The sequence below is a fragment of the Fukomys damarensis genome, unplaced genomic scaffold (genome assembly GCF_012274545.1).
Source record: "Fukomys damarensis isolate Sample0158 unplaced genomic scaffold, DMR_v1.0_HiC HiC_scaffold_36, whole genome shotgun sequence".
Classification (NCBI taxonomy): Eukaryota; Metazoa; Chordata; class Mammalia; order Rodentia; family Bathyergidae; genus Fukomys; species Fukomys damarensis.
In genome coordinates, this window is record NW_022900948.1 from 38,235,050 (window position 1) to 38,247,310 (window position 12,261).

Genomic DNA, 12,261 nt, shown 5'->3' on the forward strand with positions numbered 1-12,261 from the left:
AAAAAAGAGAGGGGAAAAAAATAATGTGAAGGGCCTCTTTCAGACTATGTCTCTGTTCTCATATTATACCACATGTACAGCCATATGCAGAAACAAATCCCCTGGTCTTGGCTAGCCAGTGGCAGTTCCCCACGACTAAGACTGAACTCAGTCCACAAGGCCTAATTTGAGTTTCCCAACCCTCATGCTTGAACTCCACTCAATTCTATTACAGGTTTCCCCTTCCCTTTCTTTAAAGATGTTCAAAGTTGGGAGCTCAGAAAATTACCCTTCATGAGAGCCTATGCCTCTGCAGAGTTGGTCCAAGGACTGGGCCAATCAGGAGTTTTGAGAACGGAGTGGGGGGGTCGTGGGGGTGTTTCAAGGGCGCCCGCATGGCCACCTTCCTTACTGGGTCTGATGTCGTGCAGTCTGGGAGGTTGCGCACCCACCGGATGATCTCAGACAGGCAGGCAGGTGAAGAGACCCCCTCCAGGGTCCTTGGATCCTTGCTGGGTCTGATGGCATGCAGTCCAGGAGGTCGTGCACCCACCTGATGTTCTCAGGCAAGCAGGCAGGTGAAGAGACCCCCTCTGGGGTCCTTGGGTCCTTGCTGGGTCTGATGGTGTGCAGTCTTGGAGTTCGCGCACCCACAAGATTATCTCAGGCAGGCAGGCAGATCTGTGGCAATACTCTTAAGTGAAACAAATACGATGCATATGTGTAAATGCCACATAGTTACTCTAGTGTGAGAAACAAAGTGTAAATGAGGACAATCTTTAGAAATGTTACAGTCACATAAAATCGAACACCATTCTCTTGAATGACCAGTGCATCAATGAACAAAAGGAATTGGGAATTTCAAAATTCTTTAAAACATGAAAACATTCATATGAAAACATATGATAGGACAAGTAGTATAGAGAGAAGTTCATATTAAAAAGGCCTACATTAAAAAGGAAGAGATTTCAAATAAATGAGTTAGTGATACAACTTGAAAAACTAGAATCTGATGAACACAAAAAGAGTACATCTATAAAAACCAGAGACTAAATAAGACCCACATTAACAAAACAAAGAGGTTTGCTCTCTAAAAAGTAAACAAAGTTGGCAAAATTTTGGGTACACTAAACAAGTCCAAGCTAAGCAAGATGCGACATGAAAAGGGAGACAGACATACAACTGATAACACATAAAGACAAAGTATCATTAGTGACTATTATAGACAAGTGCTGGCCAACAAATTGGAAAGCTAGAAGGAATGGATAAATATATGACCACATATAACCTTCCTAAATGAACTACAAGACATAAAAACCCAACCCAATACTAATAACTAGTCAACAGACAGGAAGAGTAACAGGAAAGTCTTGGAGAAAAAAAACAAAAGAATAGCAATGGGTGGCTCCCATGATGACTTTCTTTTTTCCATTAAGTTTATTGGTACATTTAAAACAAGCAAGTTACATTTACACTCATCATTGGGTTCTTGTACCTTTACATGATATATCTTGGTTCTTATCTTTTCCCAATACCCCTGCCCTGCTTCACCCCCTTCACCCTTCCCTATTTACAAAGACTTTGTTTCTATTTTTTCATTTTTTTACATTTTTCTTTTCCCTTATTTCCTTTTCCCTCCCCTTCCCACTTCCACTTTAGCCATTTTCTTCCTATTTCACTGTCAATTATACCATTTGAATCTATTTACCTTTCTAATTTTTCACACAAGAGAAACTATTTGGTGTTTACTCAAGTGTGTCCCATTTATTTCACTTACTCTCTCCCCAAAGCAGTTGTACTTTAAGTCCTCTTTGAGTCAATGAAACACAAGTGTTCTGGTGTAAAAAAAAAAAAAAAGAGTATAGCCTCAATATGTTAACTTTTATCAAGATTTTGAAAAACTACCATCAAATCTTCTTAAACTCTTTCATTGCTTTGAAAGGAATGGAATTTTTCCAAACTCATTCTAAGAGGCCAGTATTGGCCTGGTCTGAATATCAGAAAAGTACCTGTTGTGGGGTGGGGAGAAGCATACACCTGCCCATGAAAAATACAGTTGCAAAAATACTCAACAAAATATTAGCAAGTCAATTTCAGCAGCATATGAATGGATATAGTTCACTGGTAGAGCACATGTTTAGCATACATTATTTTTGGGTTCAATTTCTAGCACTGTCAAAAAAGAAAAAAGAAAGACAAGATTATACACCATGGTCAAATGGGACTTATTCCAGGGAATCAAAGGTGGTTTACCATATGCAAATCATAAATATTAATACTTCACTTCAATAAAACGGGACTAAACTCTATTTGATCATAACAATAGATGCAGGGGAAAACATTCAATAAAATTAAATAACACTTAGTGATTTCAATTAACCACAAAACTCAGATACAGAAGATACACATATCAACACAGCAAAAGCAATAAAAGACAAATATATATCTAGCATCAGTTCATATAGGCAAAAGCTGAAATGATTTTAAGTAATATCAGGAATAAGACCACAAGGTCTACTTCTGTCATTATTCATTGTAGAATTTGATGTCTCTGCCAGAACAATGAGACAAATAAAAGAAATGAAGAGGATACAAACAGGAAAGATAGCAGTCAAGTTATCCCTCTTTGCAGCAACATGGCTTTACTAAAAATGTTCTTGACTGGTGACTCCTCAAAACAGTGCAATGGTCCAGCATCAGCACCAGAGGCAGAGCTCCAGCACTGACTTCACTAGGAGCAGCAGAGGTACAGTTAACTCCAGAGCTAAAGCCACCTGCCTAGCTAGATCCAGTTCCAGTATTGCCAGATACACCAATGGCTCTGAGTAAAGCTAGTTTCAGTTTTAAGCCAGATCCAGATTCTCCACCATGTCTAACATTATCTATGGAGATAGAGTGTCCTCCAGTACAAGATCCAGCTCCAGTGCCAGAGCTAGAGAAAAGCCCAGCAATGTATTAATACATTGTTAAAGCAAAGACATTATCAATATTGGATGGGAAGAGGTTCAAGGGAATTGTGTGAAATGATGTTAGTGCTTTGAGTATTGTGTATTTGCTGAAATTAATTATGTGATTAATTAGTATCTGAACATATAATTGTGTGATATAATTTACAAAGGTTACAGATTTTAATTCCTTATCATATTTGTGAAGCAAAATCCAGTTGAGTAATTGTAGCACTAGAATAAGACTTACATTTAGAGAAAATGACTGAGTAATATTATGAATCACCATTTCTTTATTTAGCTTATACTTACCTGTTTCTCTTGTGATAATTCATAAAGCTGCTGACTTCATATATGATCATTTCTGTCTATGAATGTTATACTCCCCCTCAGAAATGTTTAAGAAAACATCATTCGAAACTAGAAATTTATCACTGATCTATTTAGATAGTATTCCACTTTTTCCCCACTTTAGGAAATGACTAGTCAGAATTTTGTGCTTAAGAGTCCATTGAAAGCTGGGTGTGGTGGCTCACACCTGTGATCCCAGCCCTAGGGAGGCTGAGGCAGGAGGATCACTATGAGTTAGAGACCAGCCTGGGCTACATATTGAGTTCCAGGTAAGTCTCAACTACATAATGAAACCCTGTCTCAAAAAAACAAAACAACAACAACAAAAACCAAGGAAAAACAAAAAAAGGTTCCATTATTGAATTCTGTAGTTTTATTTCTGATTATGTTCATCTCTAAAATATATATTTATATTTCCATATGTACAAATACATGACTTAAATTGCTTAGACTTCTTTAACAATGTAGCAGAGATTATTTGACCTACACAGTAGAAATTTATTTCCCCACAGTTCTGGAAGCTAGATGTCTAATATTCTAGCTGATTTGTTGATTTATTGAGAAATCTCTTCCTGGCTCACAGATAGCTGCCTTCTTGCTATGTTCTTATGTGAAAAAAAATAGAAAGAGGAGGGATCTTGTGTGGTAAAGACAGGAATCCTGTCATATCAGGGCCCCCTTATTTTATTCAATATCAATTCGTTCTTTAGAGGCACTATCTCAAATACACTGCACTGGAGCTTCAACGTGGAGATATTTGGTAAAGGGCACAAAATTCATCCTATAAACAGAAACAGCTGTAATTTATCTTTTATTTCTCTTTTGTTATATTTCTGCAATTATCCTACACATTGCATTTCTAAAATTTTTAAATTTCTACAATTTTTTCTAAAATTATTACATTTTTAGATTCTATGATACAGCATATATAGTTGCTCTATAATGTCAATTGAAAAAATGTCACAATTTTCTTGCTTTTGAAATTTTTGATTTATACTGCTATGAATAGTTTTGCTTATTTTTATCTACAGTTGTATACGTGCAAGGTATCTCTAGGATACAAAACTGACATTGGATCATGATCCATGAAAATGAATATAATCAACTGAAAGTCAAAAATTAGAGATTGTTTCTTTAATAGTAATTAAGACTTGCAATCAATATGTAGCACTACCAACAATAAATTATTAAATATTTCTAATATCTTGATCTACATTGGAATGTAACTACAGCTTTAATTAGTCTATCCAGGATTATTCTGGGATGGATCATCTTTAGTGGATATTAGCCCATTTAATTTGATTTGTTGAAATCCTTGTGAGTATTATTTGCCTATTCTTTAGTTTCTATATTTGTGCATGTGAATGTATTTTATTAATAAATTCTAATAATTCTTTAGTTTATATTTGTGCATGTGAATGTATTTTATTAATAATTTCTAATATATTGCATAGGGATATTTCTAAATCATAGAATGATGGGAGAAACGTGTTGTATAAGAGAATAAACACAAAGGTGTTTAAAGAAATGGTACATGGAGGGGAAAGGAAATAAGGGAAAAGAAAAAAATATAAGAAAACAAAAAAATGGAAACAAAGTCTTTGTAAATAGGGAAGGATGAAGGGGGTGAAGGGAAGGCAGGGGTATGGGGAAAAATGAGAACCAAGATCTGTCATGTAAAGGTACAAGATCCCAATGATGAATGTAACTGTACTGTATACCTAAAATGTACCAATAAACTTAATGAGAGGGGAAAAAAAAGAAATGGTACATGATACCTGAGGAAGTAGTGTCATTTACTGATTCAAACAGATAGCTTTTGCATATTGCTCAATCAAATAAGAAATGTTTTTTGAGACAGGGTCTTGCTCTGCATGTCAGGCAGAATTTGAACTCAGCTATGTGCCCCAGAAGTCAAAGCATCCCCTCTCCCTCAGCAAGAGGGATTATGGATGTGTGGCACCATGTCGGGCTCAAAAAAAATTTTTTTAGAGAATGGATTTTATTGTCATCTTTATGCCCATGGGGAACAAGGGAGGTGCAATGATGTTCTTTGGTGTAAGGAGGAAATTTTGTCAGTGCTAGACTTCTATGAAAACAAACAGCACAATTGTAGCATTGTCATCAGGGCAACATATGACCAGACATGATCTACAGGACCTGAAACAATTCCTGAAGTCTAACTATCTTATTTCCTCATCCAAATCATAATTCAACACAAACTCTTAGGGCAAGGAGAGCCTGGAGTGAGATATTTCAAGTACTAAAAGAGAACAACCCCCAATCTTGACTGATGTATCTTGCAAAACTCTTTCAAAATGGATGGGGAAATAAGATACTTCCACAACAAAGAACACCTGAGAAACTACATGAATACCAAACCAGCACTACAAGGAATTCTAAACAAGATCCTAGAAAAATACAATGAAGGCAACAACACCATGAGGCCCAACAGAGCAAATCAAATAGGAAAGGCAAGAAACTAAAAGGAGAAGGTAAAAAAGTAAAGAAGAGTCAACAAAAGGCCAATAACATGACAATAAAAAGTCAGTACATATCAGTTATAACCATTAATGTCAATGGCCTCAATTCACCAATCAAGAGAAATAGACTGGCAAAATGGAATAAGAAGCAAAATCCAACAATATGTTGTATACAAGAAACACACCTAGTGCAAAAAGAAGCCCATAGACTGAAAGTGAAAGGATGGAAAACAATTCTCCATGGGACAGGAGCCCAGAAAAAAGCAGGGGTAGCAATCTTATTTGCAGACAAAGTAAATTTCAAACCAAAACTCATTCTAGTATTATAGATGTAGGACAGTACTGTATCATACCTTTGTGAAAGTAAAATATCTTGTACCTGCTTTATGATACGTAGTAGGGACCATGCTTTATCAGAGCTATTTTTAATGATATTACTCTAGAATGTTCTCTTTCCAGATGATGATTAAGATGCTAATTTAAAAAATGGTTCCAGGTACCACAACAGCAACAGAACTTTGCTGTTTTCTGGATATTATTCTTCTCTTTTTTTGTTTGTTTGTTTTTTTAATGGAGTGTGCTGAATGTCTATAATTTTGTTCAGATGACTGCAGAACCTAGAAAAGCTATTGCTGTTATTGATGCATAACATACTGCTATCATTGGTCTTTTTATATAAATATAAATATATATATATATATATATATAATTTGAATTTTTGGAAACTAACTGTGCTGTCAACTTTGGAAAAAGTTATCCCAATTTACTGTGTTGAGTTGGCATTGTACAGAAATTGACAGCCATATTGGTCTAGAAATGTTAATTTTTTTTCATTTGTACAGGGGTAACGCACTGTATTAAATATGTAAGGTCATATCTACATGGGTTTGATTACAGAAACTAATGAGGTATTCTCTAAATAATGAAAAAAAAGAGAATAAGGTAAGACTACAAGAGCAAGAAGCAATTTAAATATGTTCAGGGACCATTTTCATCTTCAGAATTAAGGGTTATTTTAATCTTACATCATTACCTTTTCTCTTCTATTTTCCTTTTTTAGTTTTATTTTAGGATTCCCTATTTTTAATGTTCATACAGAGATTTCTTTAACTGAAATACCGAATAGTTTCTCCGGTGTGAAAAACTATAATAGTACACAAGATCCTAATGAGATAATTAATAATGTGAAATAGGAAGTAAAGGGCTAAAGGTGTAGGGAAAGTGGGAAGGGTGGGGGGAAAGGTAATAAGGGAGAGGAAAAAATATGAGAGATTGAAAAAATGGAAATAAAGTGTTTGTAAATGGGGAGGGGAGGAGGGGGTGAAGGGAGAGCAGAGATAAGGGGAAAACATGAGAACCAAGACCTGTCATGTAAGGTACAAGATCCCAATAATGAATGTAACTGTATTGTATACCTAGATTGTACCAATAAACTCAATAAAAGGAATTAAAAAAATAAAAACATAATTCCAAACACAGATTATTTTTCACATAAAAAGACCCAAAAGAGAATATTTCTAAATATTAACACTTCTTCACCTTGATAGGTGAACACATGATTTTTTTTAATCAGAGTTGAAGAAGTGGGTTGGAGATACATGCAATGGAATTGGGGTGCATTTGTATGAGTTAAGTGGAAAGACTGGATAGCATGTTTATTTTATTTTATTATGAGAGTCTTGTAAGACAGCTTCTGGATAAGAGACAGATTCAGCCTTTGACTTCTATGAAAGAAAGCAGCTTACATGTAACGTTATCATGAGGGCAACACATTACCAACTGTGATCTACAGGAACCTGAAATAATTCCTGAGGTCTAAATATCTTGCACCCATTCCTCACACGAAGAGTAGTTCCATTGACAGTTTGATTTGTAACATAAATATTCAAATCATAACATTTATCAATAGTCACACATCTTTACCTTGGAAAAAGAACGCACGATATTCATTGTTTTACCAGATATAGAAATGGAAGCGGAGTTGTATGGAAGAGATTTGGGTGCATTTTGAAAGGAGTTTAGCGGAAATTTGTAAATGATGTTTATTTTATTGTATTGTGAGAAACTTGCACCAATCAAATACTGAGATGACAGCCTTTGGACAAGAGACAGGCTCATATTAACTATATTGCATTCCTCTGGGTCAACTCTTGACAATGATACATAATTTTCCTCACTCTTGTAGTGAAAGTATTAGAGTATTTCTTCTGCTTATTAAAAAATTAACATGGGGTTTGAAACCAAGGTACCTAGATTGTTAAAGTAATAATCACCCTGCTTTGTGACAAACTCTGAACTACATTTTGCCCAAGGTAAACTCAAAACATGAAAAGCTCTGTGATTCACCAACACACTAATTACTGCAGCACGCGTGTCATCATTACCCCTCCAAAGTTAAATTCTCCAGGGGCTTCTTTCACAAGTAGTTCTACCCGCATGGGAAAGAACCAAGCAAAGAAGCAATTATTTTTGCCTCCAGTTTGAGGTTGGGGATGAGAGATTGCTCCTCGGGTCCTTTCCATGGCTTGTAAAATCAGAACTTACATCAGTTTCTCAGGAGCTGTGAGCTATTGTACATCGATATGTCTCTTGGTTTTCGTTCTGAACTGAGAGCTCTTCTGCAAGCTGCAGGGGAATGTCGAGCCCCTTACAGATTCCAGGTTTTTCTCTGTATTCCACGTCTTCTAGAGGGAAATTGAAGAAGCTCCCGTGTTTTGTTTCCAAAGGTAACTGTGCACATCACTTAAGAGGTTATATCAAAATAGAATTGAAATTTAGAAAAGTGAATGAAGTGAGATGGGTAGGGAAACACTAAGAAGGGAAAACAAAAAATAAGAGAAAAAGAAGAGGGCCAGGGATTTAGCTCAGTGGTTCCACTGCCTGCCTTCCATGCTCAAGGACCCACTTTTGCTCCCCGTCACAAAACGAGAGAGAGAGAGAGAGAGAGAGAGAGAGAGAGAGAGAGAGAGAGAGAGAGGAGAGAAAAAAGAAAAGGAGAGGAAAAAATGGAAACAAAGTCTCTGTAAATAGGGAAGGGTGGAGGAGGTGAAGGGAAGGCTGGGGAATGAGGGGGAAAAAAAAGAACCAAAATACATCATGTAAAGGTACTAGGTCCCAATGATGAATGTAACTGTATTGTATACCTAAAATGTACCAATAAGGAAAAAAGTAAAAAAAAAAACAAAAAGAAATGTGGGATGTGTCTGTCTGCTGTGTGACACTCATCCCTAGATACTGTGCTCATTGTACTATGCATACTATGAAAGAAAGCTGTATTTTGAATAATTCATCTTGGACTGAGTGTCTACACTTTTTAAAAGTATTTGGTTTATTAGTACATGAATGTAGTATGTAATGTTTGCATTCCTTGAGGAATTTGGTACGCATACATAATACATCTTAATTCCTTGTTTTATTCCCTTTCCCTTGTCACCCTCCTCCCTCAATCCATTCCTTTATCCCTTCGTCTTCTTTGTTTTTAGTACCTGATTGCAGGACAAATTTACATTCTGTATTGAGTGCATTGGGAAAATAATTCTCCTTTTGGAATAATAATCTCAAATTGATTTTATATCTAGTTTTAAAGAGGACATTGAAATAAACATATATTCTTTGGATATGTTTAACTCTGGTAAGTATTGCAAAATTTCTTGCAAATGTTATACCAAGTGTCTATAATATTAATCCTTTCTGCAGTCACAATCTCCCTATAAGTGATTCTATTTTTTACTTAAAATACATTAGTCTCTTATTCAATGCCTGATTATTCTTTTGCTTTACTCTAATCTGACCTCTGCCTAGAAAGCAACAAGCCATTTAAAATACTTGGTCATGTCTTTATTTAAACATTTGTATCAGTGTACTACTGCTTCAGAATAGAATTGGAAACTTTTATTACAGCCTCAAAGACCTTGTAATTACCTGGCTCTTTCTGTCCAAATATTCCCTGTGTATACAAGGTCTTGAGTTGTCTCTTTTCCTCAAATGCCACAGCTTTGTGAATCTAAACCCTTCCCTGGGGTACCCATATTTATATTCTTCCACTGACAGCTTCTTGATTTAGGATTCCCTTAAAAAAGACATATAAATAAGTTTCTTTGTCACCTTAGACTCGTCATTTGACAGTCTGTTGAAATTATGAAATAAATTCCCTCATTTTCAATATTGGGGAATTTATCCTAATATATGTAAGCCAATATGAAAGCTGCCATAAAAAAGAATGATATTTATTGCAATTTTGTTGGGTAGAGCAAAATATTAAAAACAACCTACATGTCCAGCAATGAGTTTTATGTAAACTAATAGACACTAACATAAAAATGAGAAACATCATTGAGTATATAGCCCATCTCATTTAGTCAGATCACATAAAGAGAATTTTTAACATAATGCGATGAAAAATGTATGAATTATGAGATAGTATCAATCAAGTTGTGAGAATTGGTACATTGTCTCAACTTCATTTACCCACTAAATGAATGAGGAGCAAGAATGGGATATCTTCTTAGCTCTCAAATACAAAGTACTTCAAGTTGAATAAGTCTTTATATATATGTACTATGGGAAACATTTTAGGAGATATATTCTCAAATTCTCTCTTACTTTTCATTTGTAATTTTTCCCCTGGATAAGTTTAGACAAAGTGGTTTGAAGAAAAAAGAGAAATAATTACCAAAGTACCGAGAATTTTAGAATAATGACTAGAAAAATGTCACTTAAAAATCTTTATCGGAAAACCTAGGAAATGAACCACAGGAAAAGAGAAGGTATTTGTTGGTACTAGTCAGACATTTACAACAGCTTATCACTTGTCAGATGCCTGAAGTGAGTAGAAAAACCAAGTATTCCCCAGTGTTCTGACGATTTTAATAGGAATGATCTGGTTTGAGTTGAAGCGATCAAAAGATGGGACTTGGGAGGGGAGTCCGATGCTGTTGGGCGGGCAGCTTGGAAGCCCCCAGGGTATGAAGGCACCCTCCACAGTACTTTTCTAGACATGCCTGCCCTTGTAGGGTAAAATCTTCAATGAGAGCCTTCCTCCTTTAAAGCCTCCTGATGGAAAATCTGTTTGACCCATTCAATGGAAGGATGAAAGATCTTCACAGAAACATGTGGTGAATGAAAGAGACTTCTCATTATACAAATAGTATGACACTCTGAACAGACACTCAGAACAGCTCTCATCTCAAAGAACTCAAAGCTTGTAATGCAGTATGAAACATTAGATGTTGGGGAGTGGCCTTTAATGAATGAAGCCTTCCAGCCAGCCAGTGATCTCTTTGGACACATTACCGAACATTCCCAATTAGATTGGATCACCTCCCACCTTCAGGCTCCCCAGGACTTCAAAGAGTTTTTCAGCGATCCCTACAGAAAGACACCCTCTCCAGAGAAATGCATTATTGATGTGCAATCCATTGGAGCTCTGGGACACGCTAGAGTTGTCACTGGAAAATATATTCAGTGGCTCCAGGACTACAGTGAAGTATTTTTCTATGGCTTGACAATAAAACTGCTAGAACCAGTTTTTGTCTCTGCAACCAGGAGTGTGCTTTTAGAATCAATCATCATACTCAAAATCTAGAAATTCATGCAGGGCGTATCCCGAATTTCTTAAAAAAGAAGAAACCTGAAGATGCCTTGTGTGTTGTGGGGATAACAATAATTGAGCCTTACCCAAGAGACTCATGGAAATTTGTCCTCAGACAGGCCTCTCTGACAGATGGTGTAGGGATATTCAGCTTTGCCAGGTATGGAAGGGACTTCTATTCCTCAGACTATGAAAGCAAAGTGAAGAAGCTCCACAAAAAATCTTCCAGTGACTTATTCCATTTTTGATATCTATTGTCATCCTGAAATCACTGGTGTTTTACTGCTGTGTTAAATCTTTAGCCCATGAGATTGGACAAAGATTTGGATGGCGATATTGCCAACAGCTTGCACACCTAATGCAAGGCTGCAGCCACTTGGGAGAAACTGACAGGGACCCTCTAAACCTTTGCCCTACCTGCTTACACAAGTTGTGGGGTGCTATTGGCTTCAGTGTTGTAGAAAGACAAAAGGCACTGGAAGGAAAGATTGGCCATGAATCTGCTGACTCACCAAGAGAAACTCCAAAGCATAGTCATGAGAACAATGTGAATTTGCTGAAACCCATGGAATCCTTTAAGGAGTAGAAAGAGTGGGCAATAAAATGCCTTGCTGTTCTCCAAAAATAAGTCTTCAGACGGGAGTAATAAAATAAATAATTGCACATTAAAAAAATAAGATGGGATTTGGAAAGATGAACAGACTTTTCCTTCATAGTCCATGAAAATTCCTATTATAAAAGTGATGATAATGTTAATTCAGACTGAATGTTTTTAAAGAAAGAACAAATGGCTGAAATTCAAGATAGAGGTCTAGATATATTATGTTATGAAGTACTTTTATGCTTTCAAAGCACTTCTTTGACCCAGGGCACATTTCTTCTCCAAATATCCACATTGTGATATTTCTGTGCA

The 12,261-nt window shown here is 36.1% G+C and overlaps 1 protein-coding gene and 1 pseudogene across 1 annotated transcript in view; one reads left to right on the plus strand and one right to left on the minus strand.

Annotated features, from left to right (window-relative positions):
• The window catches only part of LOC104858169 (olfactory receptor 1J4), a 156,814-nt gene that overhangs the window by 93,047 nt on the left and 51,506 nt on the right, over positions 1-12,261 (minus strand). The gene's annotated exons all lie outside the window — the stretch shown is intronic.
• Positions 11,008-11,976, plus strand: LOC104858176 (annotated as a pseudogene).